The following is a 19675-nucleotide window of genomic DNA, read 5'->3' as shown; positions in this document are numbered from 1 at the left end:
GGGGACACAAGAAATTTCTTGTATTTGGTTGCAGGGTTGTTTGAGAGAGACCATCTTCATCCGACACCTCCCACGGATTGATAAACCTTAGGTCATCCACTTGAGGGAAAATTGCTACTGTCCTACAAAACTCTGCGCTTGGAGGCCCAACACGAGTCTACAAGAATAAAGTTGTGTAGTTGTCGGATCACGGGTTCCGGCAAAACCCTCAAGGTTCGAACACTAGGGTGCGCACGAATATCTCCCCCTACCGATCCACGTCCTAGCTTCGCTAAGATCTGAAGGGCTAACTCGACGAACTCGCAACACAACGGACACAAGATTTATACTGGTTCGGGCCACCGATGTGGTGTAATACCCTACTCCAGTGTGGTGGTGGTGGATTGCCTCTTGGGCTGAGGATGACCAGTACAAGGGGACAAAAAAATAGCCTCCTGAGGCGAGGTGTTCTTGTGTTTGGTGGGTGTGAGGATGAACTGGATGAGTTCGAGACCAGTTGCCTCCTACTGTGGTGACTAATCCTATTTATAGAGGCCCTGGTCCTCTCTCCAAATATTGAGCGGGAAGGGAGCCAACAATGGCCAATTAGAAAGGGGACAACTAGTACAGCTTATCCTGGCAAATGCAGTCTTCGCCTGCAAAAGGCTCTGGTGGTGATGTCGTCTTGGGCTCCATGGTGACCTACGTCTTGCCGTCCTGCTGGTCTTGGTCTCGTTGCACTGATATGGAAACCTTTGCTTGACACCTCGGTACTCCGCGCATGCGCTTGCTTCCTTAGCACCAAAGAGGAAACAAGGACACTGTGCGCGCTGGCGCCCGCCTGATCTTGATCGTCATGGCTCACGTCACGAGGACCTCGCGAGGTTTGCCTTGCCTTGATCTCTCTGCCCCTCGCGGGCCAACGTAGTGAGGATGCTCCCGAGGAGGTCTTGTGTCGTCCGCCTCGCAAGGCTTGGCCCCTCGCGAGGGTCTTGAGTGCTTGTTGGTGAAGATGGGTCGTACGGGCCCACTCGCAGAGCCACGCCATGGGCCGCAGGCAGGCAAGACTGGGGACCCCCGTTCCCAGAACACCGACAGTAGCCCCCGGGCCCAAGGCATGCTCGGGCTTGGCTTCGAGGCAAAGCCAAAGGTCAAGTGCGGAGCGCCGCGGGCCCCAATAGCCTGCGGCCTTGGTCGACGCGTGGCGGTTGATTGGACGTGGGCGTCTCTGCTTCCCCACGCTGCCTCAGCAACTGCCCGACTTGACAAAAGGCTGGCGTGGATGGCGCTTGTCTTCACTGCTTCCCTTCGCCTTGCTCAGATCCCCTTTCTTGCGCCCTGCCTCCGAAATCCCCAGATCTGCTTCCATCCCCCACCGCATCAGCGACCAATGGCGCCGCGTAAGGTCAAGCCCTCCTCGTCGCCGGCTTGGTACGAACCAGCTCTCGACGCGCCCAACGTCTCGGAGAAGAGCCTCGCCGCCACGCGCTTGCTGACGGCGCGGGAAAGCAACGAGAGGGGGAGGACGGGGCTCCGGTTTGCCTTCGACGCGCCGGAGCCTGAGGGGAGTACCTTTCCCCTTCTTCACGAGTAGCATCACCGCGGGGCTGGTTCCCTCCTTTTCTGACTTCTTCTACGAGGTCCTCGGCCACTACGGGCTGCAAGCGCTACATCTTCATCCCAACTCCATCCTTCTCTTGTCCATCTTCGCCTACTATTGCGAGGCGTACCTCAGCGTGATGCCGTCCGTGGCTCTTCTGCGCCACTTCTTCCTCCGTGTCAAGGAGGGTCACAACTCCGGGTGTGCCAACTTCATCGTGGCCGGCAAGGCCAACTCGATCTCGAAGACGAGGAAGAAAGCCGAAGGCTTCCGGAGCAAGTGGGCCATGATGGACGCTAAATGCGTCTACCCACACTTGACACTGCCGACGGAGATGCCCCAGTCCGACAAGGGGTGGTCCTGGGCGAAGCTCTCTGACGAGCAGGCGACGTTGGTGCTGGAGCAGATGAAGACCGACCTGAAGCCGGGCAACGCGAAGGCGGCGAAGGTGACAGGGGCCATGCTCCTGAGGGAATTCCTGATGCTGCGCGTGGCCCCGCTTCAAGCCCGTACGCGCCCCTTGTGGGAGCTTGGGGACAAAGATGAGAAGGTTCGCCTGAGCCCGAAGGCCTTGCCTGACGGTGAGCTGGCCGCGGTTCTCCGCCTTCTGGTTGGGGACGACCAGGAGTACCCGCCGAGCATCTTCACCCCCTTCTTTCGCCGCGAGGACGGGGCGCAGGTCGTGGCTTCCAGGCCTACTTTTGACGGGCGCGGGCTGGTGCCGCCGGCGCCTACTAGGGTCCCTGCGGCGCCGAAGCCGATGGAGCTGTCTTCTGATGAGTCCCACGGGGAGGGAGACTCGGAGGTGACCCCTGAAGGGATGGGGAGACCTCCCCCTTGAGAAAAGCTGGCATCCTCCGCGCCTTTCCTGATGACGACGAGGCCGGCGCCCGCCAGGAGGAGGGGGAGCGGCCCGTTATTCCGACGAGGGGCAGATCGTCGCTGGTCTCTCGAGAAGTTACTCCTGCCTTGGCGCCGTCTGAAGCTGCTTCTGGCCCCTCTGCTGCGCTGTTTCCTGCTCCCGGAGCATGCGCGCCCACACCTCAGGCCTCGAAGCTCTCAGGCTTCAAGCTCACCAAGCGAAGGGTGGACTATGCTGCGGTGGACCAGTAAGTGCTTGAGCTTCATCTTGTTTTTGCTTATACTGTTGTTTCCTAACGCTCGTCCTTGGTTGACCAGGCCGCTGCCTTCGGCGAAGAAGAGGAAGGAGGGTGCAGCGCCCACGCCTGGGACCGAACCATCTGCAGCGGCCACACCCCCCTCCGTGGAGAAAGGAAATGACAGCTCTCGTGCCCCTCCGACCCTGTCGCCCTCGTGAAGCCTGAAGGGGCGTCATCCAGAGGGGTCAGCCCCCGAGGCCCCGCTGGCTCCGGAAGTGCCGATGTCCGGTTCGGCTGCTGAGGTCCCGGAGGCTCAGGAGCCCTTGATCTCCCAAGCCCTGGCGACGACGTCGCCTCCTCCTGCTGCTGCACCATTACTCCCAGGTTCTTCTGCCTCCTCTGCTGTCTTGGAGCGTGCCCTATCAGAGATGACTCAGCTGCGGGAAGTTCTCCTGGGCGCGGATCCGCGCTTGGTAGCCGGGCGCCTGGAGCTGGCCTCCGGCTGGCTTCAGTCTGACGCAGCAGTCCGAGCGTCGATGAGCCAGGCCGTGACGACCTCCGAGAAGGAGAAGCGGGCCGCCGCTCAAGCTGCGGCCGATCGCGAGGCGGCGCTGAAGGATGTCGAAGCCGCCCACGACAGCTGCCGGGCGCTGGAGGATGAGCTGAAGAGTCTGCGTGATGAGCACGCAGAAGAAGCTCGCGGCCGCCAGGCGAAGGAGGAGGATATGAGGGCCCGGGAGGACGCCATCAAGAACCGCGATGCCGAGCTGGGGGAGTTGGCGAAGGCGCAGGCCACTGAACGCAGCCGACTAGAGGAGCTGAAGCGGAAGGTGGAGGCGAAGGGGGTCGATCTTGACGCCAAGGCGAAGGTCCTAACTGAGGACCGTGCGGCCTTCGCGCTTCTTGAGAAGAGGTCCCGTGTGGCGCTGAAAGCACTTTACGAGAAGGGCCTAGAAAAGCCGCTGACCACCGACGAGGATGGCCCTGCTCAGCTGCTTCCCTACTTGGTTGTCGCGCTTGAGGAGGTTGTGAGCGGCATCGGTCCTATGGCCAAGGTGGAAGCCCGCGTTCTTTCCTCAGCTGCACTGACGCATGTCTTTAGTCACCTCCATCTTCGCGATCCAACTGCCCGCCTGGACGAGGTGCTGGAGCCTGTGGACGAGGAGCGTTGTGCGGCTGCTGCCGCAGCCATGAAGGGCCAGGTGGAGGCCCTGCTGAAGAAGTTCCGCGGCTTCACTCTCGCGCCTTCGACTGGCGGTGCCACCGATCCTGCGGCTCTGGCTGGCGGTGCAGGCGAAGGCGACGCCACCAAGGGAGGAGCACCTTCTGTGGGCGATGGCGGTGTCCAGGGGTGTCCTGCTTGCGGCAGCTTTCCTGTTTTACTCCTGCAACATGCATCGTGCCTTGTGGAGACATTTAAACTTGTGCTTGACGTTTGAGAGAACAATATGTCTTGTCATATTTGTTTTGAGATTTTGCGATTTTCTTCCTATTTGCTTTATGTTCTACGTTGGCAGAGCCCGGCTCCGTGCATACCTCAACCGCCGTTAGGCTGACCGGAGACCTGGACGGAACCAAGGAGTGAGGGGCTACGTGACCAGTTAGGCTCCTGAGTCGCGATGCTCAGGAGTCCCCCTTGACGCGCAAACAGCTTATAGGAAGGAGACGCGAGGATAGGATTAGTGTTCTACGTCAGCGGAGCCCGGCCCTGCGCATACCTCAACCGCCGTTGGACCGACCGGAGACCAGGACGGACCCAAGGAGTGAGGGGCTACGTGACCAGTTAGGCTCCTGAGTCGCGATGCTCAGGAGTCCCCCTTGATGCGCAAACACCCTTCATACCTTTGCCCTCGCCGAGGCTCGGGAGGGGCGCGCGACGACCGGGTCCGGGGGACCCGGTTGGGTGGCGTACGCTTGGGCGTGACCCGAGCGCAGCCCCCTCGTGCGACTCTCCCGAGGGAAGGTGTTGCGATGAGGCCGGACACTGAGCTCAGGGGCTCCCTGAGGTTGGTGCGGCCATGGGGCCACCCTCAGTTGTTTATCACCAGCGCGGAGGATAGCGCTTCCGTACTTGCGCGGGCATAGCCGCTCCTCGGCAGTGTCGACGGCCAGCGCGGAGCATGGTGCTTCCACCGGTACGTGGGAGGGGACTCCCTACTGCGGAGAGCCCCCGGGGCATGTACAGCCCCGCCCTGACATGTGGCTTGCACGGCAGGGCTAGACAAGGTGTGTCTGGGCACTCGTGAGTCAGCGCGAGACTCACGAGGCCCTACCTCAAGGCGGGTTGCGCCTGGTCCTGGTTTTTGTTCGCTGCGCTGGTCCTGCGAGGTGGTCAGACAACCTGCACCGAACGAATCTCCTGAGGTCATCGCGTGAGAAGGCCAAGCACCAACGACCCCAGGAGGTGACATGAACGGGGCCGGCCCGCCAGACAGAGCTCAGCCGTTAGATTTATCGACGCTGTAGGGACGGGCCCGAGCACAGACGCCGTGCTTAACCTACTCACGCGAAGGATCCTGAAGAAAGACGGCCGCGGGGCTCCCATGGTGGGTGATGATCGAGCAGGTGATAGTCATAGGTTGATTAAGCATGGAAAGCATACTAGCTTAAGTAAATGCAGGGAAGATACATGCCACTGGGCCAGGCCCGAGCGGCTTGGGGATGATGCAGCCCGAGGGGCGCCCCCAGCAAGGTAAGCTAAAGACATGAAAAGGGATACATGCCACAGGGACGGACCCACGTGGCCTGGGAATGATCCAGCCCAGGGGGCGCTCCCAGCTAAATAAACTTGGAAAATGTCACCTGGTTCTGTTGATGAAGGGATGTTGGGGCGGCTGAAGGTACGCGGCGAAGCGGTCGCTCCTCACGAGCCACCGAGGCCCTGAGCCTCGGGAGGCTCTGTGGGTCCAGGTGGTTCCTTGAGGATCGTCTCCACCTCCGTCAGGATGGCATGGTGCCTGGCCTCCTGAGTCACCAGGGCGTGCCGCAAGTTGCGCTGATAGGCAGACGCCACGCTCGGCAGGCCAAAAGGCATGCGAACGTAGCGGTGCGGTGGGCCCTTGCAGCGTCCCATGCGCGAAGGCCAGAAGGGCTCCTGAGACGCGGCCCTGTTGAGCCCTGGGATGTCGACGCAAACGCGCAGCCCGGCATCTTCGCCTGGATGGGAGGCTGCGCCAGGTGAACGGTGATTGCCGCGCATGGCCCTCGCATCTTGCAGCTCCTGGGTGGTCCTGGTAATGAACTCCTGAGCACTCGGCGCTCCCCGTCTTGTGTCCTCCTAAGGGTGACGTGCCATGAAGCACACCTCTAGATGGTGCCCGAGCGCCTCCCTCGTGATGTTGGCAAGGTCTAAGGCCCTCCAGAAGAGAGCCCCGAGCCCTGCCCGAGAAGGGTGCCGGGCGCGCTTTCCTATGTGATGAGGGAGGCGCCCCAGGTGCGGGCGCCGATCCAGACGTGGCATCGCTTGCCTGAGGCCCTGTGCGGAGCAACTGCTTCTTCTTCTTGGGGGTGGCCTCAGGAGGGCACTCGCCCTTGCTGTCGGGGTCGTCGATTGCTGCAGCTTGGAAGGCACGCTCGAGGGAGCACACCGCGTCTCTTTCTTCGCATGGGACTGTGATGATTCCGCCGCTTCCTGGCATCTTGAGGACATTGTAGCCGTGATGGGTCACCGCCATGAACTTGGCCAGGGCTGGATACCCGAGGATGGCATTATACGGCAGACGGATGTGTGCGATGTCGAAGTCGATGAGTTCGGTGCGGTAGTTGTTGCGTTCTCCGAAGGTGACGGGAAGGCGGACCTGCCCGATCGGGGTAGTGGAGCCATCGGTCACTCTTGAGAAAGGCTTGGTGGGCTGAAGCTGGTCATACGGCACTTGGAGGTTGTTGAACGTGTTGACGGACAGGATATTGAGCCCCGCACCGCCATCGATGAGGGTCTTGGTGACTTGCACGTTGCTGATGACTGGTGAACAAAGCATCGGGAGGGCGCCAGCGGTAGCCGCGCACTTGAACTGATCTGCCGAGCTGAACGTGATGGCGCACTTGGACCATCTGAGCGGGCGCGTGGCCTCGAGCTTGGGGAGGACTGCATTCACTTCACGAGCAAACTCTTTGAAGATACGCTGCGAGGCTGGGGCTTGAGCTCCGCCCAAGATGCAGGTGATGGCACGCGGCTCCTGGAAGCCCCCAGCCCCCTCGTCTTGATGGTGGTCGTCATTCCTTCTTGGTGGTGGAGGTAGTGGAGGAAGACCGGCGTTGCCTTGAGGACGATCCTCACGAGGCTGATCCCTCCAGGCGCCCTCGCGAGGCTGATCCTGCCAACGGTCCTCACGAGGCCGGTCGCGCCACTCCTGGCGCGGGCCACGGTCATCCCAGCGTCCGCCACCACGTCCTCCTCCTCGGCCGTAGCCCATTCGTTGTGCTCGGGGCGTCGACCGAAGCGTCCTTCTCGAATGGCTCTGAGCTCTTGACAGTCGCTGGTGTTGAGGCTATGCAGGTTATGGAAGGCGCAGAACGGTCGACTGCTCTTGGATGACTCGGGCTGGTCTCTGTCGTGCTTGGTGTCTGGCTCCGCCGCGAGCACGGCTGCTCCCTTGTGCTTCACGTCCTTGGCCTTGGCTTTCTTATCCTCCGGGTCCGCAGCCGGGAGCTCGAGGAGGGAGAGGTGCCCCTCCTCAACTCTTGCGCACTTGGTCGCCAGGTTGAACAGCTCCAGGGATGTGCCCAGCTCCTCGTGGATGGCGAGCTCCTCCTTCATCTTGACGTCGCGGATGCCATCAGAGAACGCGGAGATGATGGCCTCGTCCGTCACCTTGAGGATCTTGAGGGGAACGTTGTTGAAGCGCTGGATGTACTACTGGAGGGTCTCTCCTGGTTGTTGCTTGACGTGGCGTAGGTCACCCGCGGCCGGTGGGCGGTCGCGAGTGCCCTGGAAGTTGGCAACGAAACGGTCGCACATCTCGTTCCAGGAGGAGATCGAGCCTGGAGGCAGGTTCAGGAGCTAGGAGCGGGCACCATCCTTGAGAGCCATGGGGAACCAGTTGGCCATGACTTTCTCGTCGCCGTTGGCAGCCTCGATGCTCAGCTCGTAGAGCTGCAGGAACTCCGCGGGGTCGGGGGTGCCATCATAGCGAGGAAGCAGATCCGGCTTGAACTTGCCCGGCCAGGCGATGCTACGCAGCTCAGGGGTGAAGGCGCGGCAGCCTGCCATGGTCGCTGGGACTCTGCGTTGGTGGGGAACTTGTCCTTGTGGGGTCCGCGCACCGCCACCACAGGTGGCACACGGTCTTGCCGTGGTGGCGCAGGGAGCGCGGGGGCGTTTTCTCGTGGCAGCGGGACTTTTTGGCAGCTTCTTTCTTCTTGCGCGGGCGCCGGACGCGGCAGGTCGCGCCGTGGGGCCGCACGCCTTGGCGCCAAGACTCCGTCTTGGGGCAGAGGTGGTGGAGGCGCTCCATGGGCTACGCCGCCCGCGGCTGGCAGATGGCGAGGCAGCGAGAGGGACGGCGCAGGGGAGCCCCCTGCGGCGCTGACAAGCTCGGCGATGCGGTCGAGCCAGTCCTCATAGAGGCCGTCGACGGGGCGGTAGCGCAGGAGCTCGCGCGCCATGCACAGCGCGGCCTGCGCGTCCACGGGAGCGCGACGAGCGTGGGATGACGAACCGGCCGGGGTCAGCGATGGAGTGGCGGTGCGGCCGTCCCGCCGGACCAAAGGGTGCAGCGAGGATGCTTGCTGCTCGTTCCCCGCCGGGCCGGTGGCGGCGTTGGCGGCAGGCGACGGAGAACGATGGGGTGGCCCACTGATGAGGACATCAATACAATTATTACACCCACAGTCCCTGCTGCTATACATACTGGACCAATTACTAGAGCTCGCGCACGCCAATTAAATTACCAGGTACTTTCGTTTCTTGCTAATGATTCTAATGTTCATGAGAATATGATGCTGCCTAAATTGGATACATTTGTTTTGCTTACAAATGAAGGGCCTAGCTTTGAGAAGGATGAACACTGGAGCAAGAACAAGCATGGAGATGATGGCATGCGCATGGGGAACAAGAACGGAGTTACAAGTGATGATTTCAGGACGTTGAAGCCACCATAATGCGTGCATGAAGCCTTGGACAAAATATACAAGATGCTACTTCATAACTTTCGTCCAGAGGCTATTCTAGGTGCTGCGTCACCTTATTATTGGGCCAGGCCCATGTAATTTCGAAATACATAAGTATAGGCTGTTTTTAGAGTCCGTATGTGTGGGGAAACAAGGGATAGGGTTGGTTTCGGACCCCTTCCTCAAGGGCCACGAAATTCCCCCCCTCTTCCTCCATATATACAGCCCTTAGGGCGTCGTTTAGACTTTGGGTTTTGTTTAGATTAAAAGTTCGCCATAGCTGCAACTTCGCGTACTTCGTTTGTGTTCAGCGACCAGACAAAGGCGTCACAGAACCCCACCTTGATCAATAAAGCTTTCATCTTATATTCGCAATATCCAGATTGCAATCTCAGTTTCTTGCCTGTTCTTCGTTTGCTCGCAGGAAACAGACCCTCGTGGTCAGGTTGATCGTGCTCCGGCGTGGTCGATAACCTCTCGGAGTTGGTTTAGCGATTGCTAAGGCGCGACGTCCTCGCATGTTCGTAGTCGGATCGTCAAAGTCGACTTCCATCAAAGCGATATTCATCATCTCATCGAAAGAAGGGACACCTTTGCCTCTATCAAGTGGTATCAGATTTCCAGGTTGCTCGGTGAGATTTTACAGTTTTTCGTAGTTTAGATCGAGTCTGTTCTTCATACCTACAGTCCACGAAAAAGCCACACAAAAAAATTAGGGTTAGTTCATCATATCCGAACCAATCTGAGCCTTTGCATAATCTTTTTAGGGTTTTTGCTTTGTTGAATTTGCGGTTGCATCGTCGTGTCAAGTTGCTGGTCTTAGAGTCTAGTCTTTTAGAGTTTCGAGTTCTGGTCATAAGTTGTCACGCCGCCGCCGCACCATCATCATCGCCTTGCCATCTACCACCATTGCTTATCCGCCACCGCTTTGAATCCGTATCCATATACCACCACCGCTGCCATATACCACCGCCATATATCCACCACCAATCCGAGTTCTTTTCATAGTCGGTTTGTTTTAGAGATCCATATATTTTCCGTTTCGTGTTTCCTTGCCTGAGTAGGTCTCGGAAAAAAAAGAGTCTGGAGACCCCCGGGCAGTTTTTAGGCCAAAATTTCGGCAACCAAAAATATTTTTTCCCTATCCTATTTTTAGGCCCCGGGTAGTGTTTTGAGACACTCGCCATCATAGTGATTTTTTGTCGCACTTTTTCGTCGTCGCTGCCCTGATTTCCGAAAAAAAAAATAGTCAAAAAATTTTGTGCCCATCCTGTCAGTTTGACCTGGGAAGAGTTTTGAGACACTCGCCATTATAGTGATTTTTTCGCAAAAAAAAAAAAAGGAGCGCAAAAAAAAAAAAAAAAAGAGCGAAAAAAAAAATTCCTGAGTGTGCTTTTCCCTTGTTTACGTGCAGCGCCGTGATTTTGTTAGTGTTCTAGGCTCGCGTCTCTAGCACGGTCTAGCCTAGGACCAGCACAGTACCGTCGTTGAGCGTTTATTCAACTTTGCATCTCTGAATTGATTATTGCTTACCATTTTGCTACCATATTATAAGCCTTCCCAGCTCCACATAAGTCTACATCGTGCGTTTGACTCTCCCTGGTAATCGCTATATCCAAGCTTTGAGAGTTTTTGACTACAACGGTTGCCGATCACCACCTGCTGCTGGGTAAGAACTGGTAAGAATTTGAGATTCGCTTGAAGGTTTTGTGACACACCACCATCCCACCACTTCTAGTAGTCTGCAGGATCATATTCTTTTGTGTTTCTATTGCTGCTAACCATGGCAGGTTCACAAGCCGATGAGACTGATTGGGCGAACATGACGAACAAGGAGTTGCATGATAAATTTCAGCAAATGATGAGTGGCCAGGTGGGAGATGTGCTAAACAGATTTGAAGAGGCTATGGAGAAGATAGATGCCGTGGAGAAGTCGTTTGAGACAAAGCTGGATAACAAGTTTACTGAATTACTAAAGCGTCTTCCCCAACCACCACCGGCTGCACATGTCGCACCTCTACAACAACAACAACCACATCTCCAACGCCGCCTTCCAAATCAAGTGGGACGGGCACAGCGCGTTCCAATTGAGATTGGTCAAAATTCGGGTGCTGCTGTCCCTACTGTTGATGCTTCTTTGGCTCCTGCTCCTGCGGCGGCTGAGGAGGATGACGATTATGCGGGCGATTATGAGGATGAGGTTGATCAAAATCAGAACTACGTGCAGCCACCAGCACCACCACCAGCAGGTCGACCTCAGGTATATATTCGCAACGGTAGGCCGGCACCACCACCTCAGGTACGAGATCATGACCATCTCCCTAAACTGAAATTGAATATTCCACCATTTGAGGGTAGATATGTTCCTGATATATATCTTACTTGGGAGTTAGAAACTGAACAACGATTTACATGTTTACAATATCCTGAGGAGAGACGTGTTCCTGCTGCTGTTTGTGCTTTCACTAGCTTTGCATGTGTTTGGTGGTCTGAACATTGTAGATTATATCCTGTTCCAGCTACTTGGGCTGCTTTGAAAACTGCTATGCGTACTCGTTGGGTTCCATCATATTATCAACGTGAATTACTTCAAAAATTGCAGCGTTTAAGACAAGGAAAAAATTCTGTAGAAGAATATTATCAGGAATTACAAACTGGCATGATTAGATGTGGTATTGTTGAGGAGAATGAAGCTATGCTTGCACGTTTTATGGGTGGATTAAATAAAGAGATTCAGACCATTCTAGAGTATAAGGATTATAATAATATCACTCGTTTATTCCATCTTGCTTGTAAAGCTGAACGTGAAGTGCAGGATCGACAGCCATTGGCGCGAACTAACTTTTCTGCAGGTCGACCTTCATCATGGACACCGCGTGCATCTTCTACTTCCACTTCACCATCACCTCCATCAGGTGCCACCTCCAGCCGTGATACAAGAAAGCAGGCACAACCACCACTCTCTGCCAAGAGCACACCTGCCGGGCCTGTGCAGAGCTCTTCTTCTTCCATGGCATCGACAGGGCACACAAGTGATATTATTTGTCGTCGTTGTAAGGGAAGAGGACATTTTGCGAGAGAATGCAAATCTCAGCGTGTCATGATTGCTACTGAGGATGGTGGGTATGAGTCCGCTAGTGACTATGATGAGGAGACTTTGGCTCTTATTACACGTGAAGAACATGGTGGAGATGATTCTGAAAATGAGACGCAATACATGGCTCCTGAAGACGCTGACAGGTATGAATGTTTAGTTGCTCAACGTGTTTTGAGTGTGCAGGTCACACAAGCAGAGCAAAATCAGAGGCATAATTTGTTCCATACAAAGGGAGTTGTGAAGGAACGTTCTGTTCGCGTCATCATAGATGGAGGGAGCTGTAACAACTTGGCTAGCATGGAGATGGTGGAGAAGCTATCTCTCACCACAAGACCACATCCACATCCTTACTACATCCAATGGTTCAACAACAGCGGCAAGGTTAAGGTAACACGTACTGTTCGTGTGCATTTTAGTATCTCTACATATGCTGATTATGTTGATTGTGATGTGGTACCCATGCAAGCATGTTCCTTATTACTAGGTAGACCATGGCAATTTGATAAAAATTCTGTACACCATGGTAGAAACAATCAGTATACTCTTGTTCATAAGGATAAAAATATTACTTTGCTTCCTATGACTCCTGATTCCATTTTGAAAGATGACATTAATAGAGCTAATAAAGCAAAACAGGAGAAAAATAAGAGTGAAAATCAGATTGTGGCAAAGGAATTTGAGCAACAAATGAAACCTAATAATAAACCATCTAGTGTTGTTTCTGAAATTAAATTGAAAAGTGCATGTTTACTTGCCACAAAATCTGATATTGATGAACTAGATTTCAGCAAATCTGTTTGCTATGCTTTTGTGTGCAAAGAGGCATTATTTTCATTCGAGGACGTGCCTTCCTCTTTGCCCCCTGCTGTCACTCACATTTTGCAGGAGTTCGCTGACGTCTTCCCACAAGACGTGCCACCGGGATTACCACCTATTCGAGGGATTGAGCATCAAATTGACTTAATTCCCGGTGCATCGCTACCCAACCGTGCACCATACCGTACCAATCCAGAGGAGACGAAGGAGATTATGCGTCAAGTACAGGAGCTGCTCGACAAAGGTTATATACGCGAATCTCTTAGTCCTTGTGCTGTTCCTATTATACTCGTGCCTAAAAAGGATGGTACGTCGCGTATGTGTGTTGATTGTAGAGGCATTAATAATATTACTATTCGTTATCGTCATCCTATTCCTAGGCTCGATGATATGCTTGATGAATTGAGTGGCTCTACAATATTCTCCAAAGTTGATTTGCGTAGTGGATACCATCAAATTCGTATGAAATTGGGAGATGAATGGAAAACTGCATTTAAAACTAAGTTTGGTTTATATGAGTGGTTAGTCATGCCTTTTGGGTTAACTAATGCACCTAGTACTTTCATGAGACTAATGAACGAAGTTTTACGTGCTTTCATTGGACGATTTGTGGTGGTCTATTTTGATGATATACTGATTTATAGCAAATCTTTGGAAGAACATTTGGAACATTTACGTGCTGTTTTTATTGCTCTACGTGATGCACGTTTGTTTGGTAACCTTGGGAAGTGCACCTTTTGCACCGACCGAGTATCTTTTCTTGGCTATGTTGTTACTCCACAGGGAATTGAAGTTGATAAAGCCAAGATTGAAGCTATTGAGAGTTGGCCGCAGCCCAAAACGGTCACACAAGTGCGGAGTTTTCTTGGACTCGCTGGTTTCTATAGGCGTTTTGTGAGAGATTTTAGCACCATTGCTGCACCTCTCAACGAGCTTACAAAGAAGGATGTGCCTTTTGTTTGGGGTACCGCACAGGAAGAAGCCTTCACGGTATTGAAAGATAAGTTGACACATGCTCCTTTACTCCAACTTCCTGATTTTAATAAGACTTTTGAGCTTGAATGTGATGCTAGTGGCATTGGATTAGGAGGTGTGTTATTACAAGATGGCAAACCTGTTGCATACTTTTCTGAAAAATTGAGTGGGCCTAGTCTGAATTATTCTACTTATGATAAAGAACTATATGCTCTTGTTCGGACTTTAGAAACATGGCAACATTATTTATGGCCCAAAGAATTTGTTATACATTCTGATCATGAATCTTTGAAACATATTAAAAGTCAAGCTAAACTGAATCGTAGACATGCTAAATGGGTTGAATTCATTGAAACTTTCCCTTATGTCATTAAACACAAGAAGGGTAAAGAAAATGTTATTGCTGATGCATTGTCTCGTCGCTATACTATGCTTTCACAACTTGACTTCAAAATATTTGGTTTGGAGACCATCAAAGATCAATATGTGCATGATGCTGATTTTAAAGATGTATTGCAGAATTGTAAAGAAGGAAGAACCTGGAACAAGTTTGTCGTTAATGATGGATTTGTGTTCCGTGCTAACAAGCTATGCATTCCAGCTAGCTCTCTTCGTCTTTTGTTGTTGCAGGAGGCGCATGGAGGAGGATTAATGGGACACTTTGGCGTGAAGAAGACGGAGGACGTACTTGCTACACATTTCTTTTGGCCAAAGATGAGACGGGATGTTGAGCGTTTTGTTGCTCGCTGCACTACATGTCAAAAAGCTAAGTCACGACTCAATCCTCATGGTTTATATATGCCTTTGCCTGTACCTAGTGTTCCTTGGGAGGATATATCTATGGACTTTGTTTTAGGTTTACCTCGAACAAAGAAGGGGAGGGATAGCATATTTGTTGTCGTGGATAGATTCTCGAAAATGGCGCACTTTATACCATGTCATAAAAGCGATGATGCTGTTAATGTTGCTGATTTGTTCTTTCGTGAAATTATTCGCTTGCATGGTGTGCCAAATACTATTGTTTCAGATCGTGATACTAAATTTCTTAGCCACTTTTGGAGATGTTTATGGGCTAAGTTGGGGACTAAACTGCTTTTTAGTACTACTTGTCACCCCCAAACTGATGGACAAACTGAAGTAGTCAATAGAACATTGTCTACTATGCTTAGGGCTGTTTTGAAGAATAATAAGAAAATGTGGGAAGACTGCTTGCCTCATATTGAGTTTGCTTATAATCGTTCATTGCATTCTACTACTAAGATGTGCCCTTTTGAAATTGTGTATGGTTTCCTACCTCGTGCACCTATTGATTTGTTGCCTCTTCCATCTTCGGAGAAGGTTAATTTTGATGCTAAACAACGTGCTGAATTGATCTTAAAAATGCATGAGTTAACTAAGGAAAACATTGAGCGTATGAATGCTAAATATAAACTTGCTGGAGATAAGGGTAGAAAACATGTTGTGTTTGCACCTGGAGATCTTGTTTGGTTACATTTGCGTAAGGATAGATTTCCTGATTTGCGCAAATCAAAGCTAATGCCACGTGCTGATGGTCCTTTTAAGGTGTTAGAGAAAATAAATGATAATGCATATAAACTTGAGCTGCCTGCAGATTTTGGGGTTAGTCCCACTTTTAATATTGCAGATTTGAAGCCTTATTTGGGTGAGGAAGATGAGCTTCCGTCGAGGACGACTTCATTTCAAGAAGGGGAGGATGATGAGGACATCAATACAATTATTACACCCACAGTCCCTGCTGCTATACATACTGGACCAATTACTAGAGCTCGCGCACGCCAATTAAATTACCAGGTACTTTCGTTTCTTGCTAATGATCTAATGTTCATGAGAATATGATGCTGCCTAAATTGGATACATTTGTTTTGCTTACAAATGAAGGGCCTAGCTTTGAGAAGGATGAACATTGGAGCAAGAACAAGCATGGAGATGATGGCATGCGCATGGGGAACAAGAACGGAGTTACAAGTGATGATTTCAGGACGTTGAAGCCACCATAATGCGTGCATGAAGCCTTGGACGAAATATACAAGATGCTACTTCATAACTTTCGTCCAGAGGCTATTCTAGGTGCTGCGTCACCTTATTATTGGGCCAGGCCCATGTAATTTCGAAATACATAAGTATAGGCTGTTTTTAGAGTCCGTATGTGTGGGGAAACAAGGGATAGGGTTGGTTTCGGACCCCTTCCTCAAGGGCCACGAAATTCCCCCCCTCTTCCTCCATATATACAGCCCTTAGGGCGTCGTTTAGACTTTGGGTTTTGTTTAGATTAAATGTTCGCCATAGCTGCAACTTCGCGTACTTCGTTTGTGTTCAGCGACCAGACAAAGGCGTCACAGAACCCCACCTTGATCAATAAAGCTTTCATCTTATATTCGCAATATCCAGATTGCAATCTCAGTTTCTTGCCTGTTCTTCGTTTGCTCGCAGGAAACAGACCCTCGTGGTCAGGTTGATCGTGCTCCGGCGTGGTCGATAACCTCTCGGAGTTGGTTTAGCGATTGCTAAGGCGCGACGTCCTCGCACGTTCGTAGTCGGATCGTCAAAGTCGACTTCCATCAAAGCGATATTCATCATCTCATCGAAAGACGGGACACCTTTGCCTCTATCACCCACCGACGGGGGCCGTCTGAGCGACGTGGGCGGCGAGGGCAGCCCGACGCTCAGGGCGAACGCGGCGAGCATCCGCCATGGAGACGATGAAGCAACGGGGCGCGGAGCGACGGAAATGAAGCTTCGCGCACCCCTACCTGGCACGCCAAATGTCAGATCACAGGTTCCGGCAAAACCCTCAAGGTTCGAACACTGGGGTGCGCACGAAGATCTCCCCCTACCGATCCACGTCCTAGCTTTGCTAAGATCTCAAGGGCTAACTCGGCTAACTCGCAACACAAGGGACACAAGATTTATACTGGTTCGGGCCACCGTTGTGGTGTAATACCCTACTCCAGTGTGGTGCTGGTGGATTGCCTCTTGGGCTGAGGATGAACAGTACAAGGGGAAGAACAGCCTCCTGAGGCGAGGTGTTCTTGTGTTTGGTGGGTGTGAGGATGAACTGAATGAGTTCGAGACCAGTTGCCTCCTACTGTGGTGACTAATCCTATTTATAGAGGCCTTGGTCCTCTCCCCAAATATTGAGCGGGAAGGGAGCCAACAACAGCCAATTTGAAAGGGGACAGCTAGTACAGCTTATCCTGGCAAAAGCAGTCTTCGCCTGCAAAAGGCTATAGTGGTGACGCCGTCTTGGGCTCCATGGTGACCTCCGTCTTGCCGTCCTACTGGTCTTGGTCTCGTTGCACTGATATCGAAACCTTTGCTTGACCCCTCGGTACTCCGCGCCTGCGCTTGCTTCGTTAGCACCAAAGAGGAAACAAGGACACTGTGCGCGCTGGCGCCCGCCTGGCGCCCGCCTGATCTTGATCGTCATGGCTCACGTCACGAGGACCTCGCAAGGTTTGCCTGCCTTGATCTCTCCACCCCTCGCGAACCAACCTGGTGAGGATGCTCCCGAGGAGGTCTTGTGTCGTCCGCCTCGCGAGGCTTGGCCCCTCGCGAGTTTCATGAGTGCTTGTTGGTGAAGATGGGCCATACGGGCCCGCTCGCAAAGCCACGCCGTGGGCCGCAGGCAGGCAAGTCTGGGGACCCCCGTTCCCAGAACGCCGACAGTAGTGGACATCACTTTGGCCCTGTTTGGATCCATGGCTTAGTGTTAGTTTGAGCTAGTTGGGGCTCAAAGAGCCCTAAAGTATCCAAACAGGAGGGTTAAATTTGAGCAAGTTGCACCAAACCCACCAGAAAAAACTATCCCACCCAAGAGGTGCTAATTGCAGATAGTTCTCACTGGGCCCACTAAAAAATCACTTTCTATCTCTATCCCTGTAAGTTCATCTGGTGCCACCCCTAGTTGGTTTTGGAGTATTGACGACAAACCTGGTTGAGGGACTAATGTGTTTGTGAGAATTGCAGGATAACACAGGTAGTAGTCCCTCATTTATTCGGTTTACCTATCGGAGATGACCCCTAAAAATGTGTGAAGACATTGAAGACAATGGTGGTATGTGAAGATATTCACAACGAAGATTATGACTCGAGAAGACATTCACGTGAAGACTATGGAGTGCGAAGACATAGTTGTTTCGTAGTTTCCTTTTCTTGTTTGTTGAGTCATAGGAACCACCGCACTGTTAAGTGGGGTCCAAGTGAACAAAGTCAGAGTGACTGAAGTGATGCTCAACCAAATCCCATGTCTTCAAGCGAAGACAATGAGAGCAAATCTTATCCAGAGCTGGATGAGTCAGCTTTACTTATAGCCCAAGTCAAGCTGCCGCGTGTGTTTGAAATCTGACCGTTGGACACGTGTCAGTTCCTTAGTGACCCAGGGTCATTTCGGACAAATCAGGTCGGGTTGCCTCCTAGCTATAAATAGCCCACCCCCTACACCATAAATTGTTGGATGCTCAGAGTTAGTGCACGGCTTTTGTCGTTTGAGAGCAACCCACCTCTGAAGCATTTGAGAGAGAGATCCTTGCGAGGACAAAGCCCAAAACACCCAGAGCCAAAGAGTGCTAGGCATCACTGAAGTCTTTCTGTCCGCGTGATCTGAAGACTTATTACACTTGAGGACTGTGAATCCTCCAGCCGGTTAGGCGTCGCGTTCTGAGCATCCAGGAGTCATTGTGGATTGCCAGTGAACGAAGTCTGTGAAGGTTTGGAAGTCTATCTTGAAGACTTATCAGAGTGATTGGGCGAGGACTAAGTGTCCTTAGCTCAGGGGGAATAAGGTGAAGACACGGTCTTCTGAGTTGAATCTCAGCCTCCCTAACCAGACGTACAGTTGTCACAGCAACTGGAACTGGTCCAACAAATCCTTGTCCTCACCAAGCAACTGGTTCTATCTCCTCCCTCACTTATTTATAGTTTGTCTTCATGAAGTCATTTGTATGCTTGCCTTATCTGTTTGACTTCACTGTGTGATGACTATTGTTGTTTGGCTTCACACTGTCTTCCATCCCGATCTATACTACATAGCTGCTAATAGTCTTCGTGCTTTCGCTTCATTACTTACTTGACTATGGCTTGTCTAGTGTAGTCTACCTTCCGCTACATATCAATAGGCTCATTTCTATTGTTTGTCTTCAAAGCCCCCGTGTTTTGAAGACTTTCATAAAAATCGCCTATTCAGCCCCCCTCTAGTCAATAACTAGAACTTTCAATTGGTATCAGAGCAAGGTACTCCCTTGTTTTGTGTGATTCGGTTTAACCATGTGGAGTTTTAGCTATGTCGACTGCAGGGATAATCAAAGTCTCTGATGCATGCCCTCTCTTTGATGGCACTGATTACCCCTACTAGAAGAATAAGATGTGCATGCATCTTGAAGCCATTGATGTCGACCTCTGTTATGTCGTCAAGAACGGCATTCCCAAAGTCGATGAAGGTGTCACCCCTGCTGATGTCAAGAAGTTCATTCAACTGGATTCTACTGCCAAGAACATCATCTGTGGTCATCTGACCAAAGGACAGTATGGCCATGTGAGTGCTCTGGAAACTTCAAAGCTAGTCTGGGACTGGCTTTCCAAGGTCAACGAAGGCGTCTCAACCCAGAGAGACTCAAGGATCAGTGTTCTTCGCAACCTCTTGAACCGCTTGAAGAGAAACGACAAAGAGAATGTCCAGCTCATGTTTGATCGCCTCACTGATATCACAAATGAGCTTCATGCACTTGGCGCCACTGAGATCACCAAGCATGAAATCGTCAAGACACTCCTGAGATCACTTGACAGCTCGTTTGACACCCTAGCCCTGATGATTCAAGAATGCCCTGACTTCAAGACTCTCGATCCGTCTGACATACTTGAGAGGCTCAACACACATGAGTTCCAGTTATCTGAGAAAAGAGATATCTATGGTCCTAGCTATGGATGTACTCGTGCTTTGAAGGCAAAAGCTGTTTCCTCATGTGAAGAAGAATCCGATTGCAG

Source organism: Aegilops tauschii, chromosome 1, assembly GCF_002575655.3.
Source record: "Aegilops tauschii subsp. strangulata cultivar AL8/78 chromosome 1, Aet v6.0, whole genome shotgun sequence".
In the NCBI taxonomy this organism is placed as follows: Eukaryota; Viridiplantae; Streptophyta; class Magnoliopsida; order Poales; family Poaceae; genus Aegilops; species Aegilops tauschii.
This window is presented reverse-complemented; position numbering follows the sequence as displayed.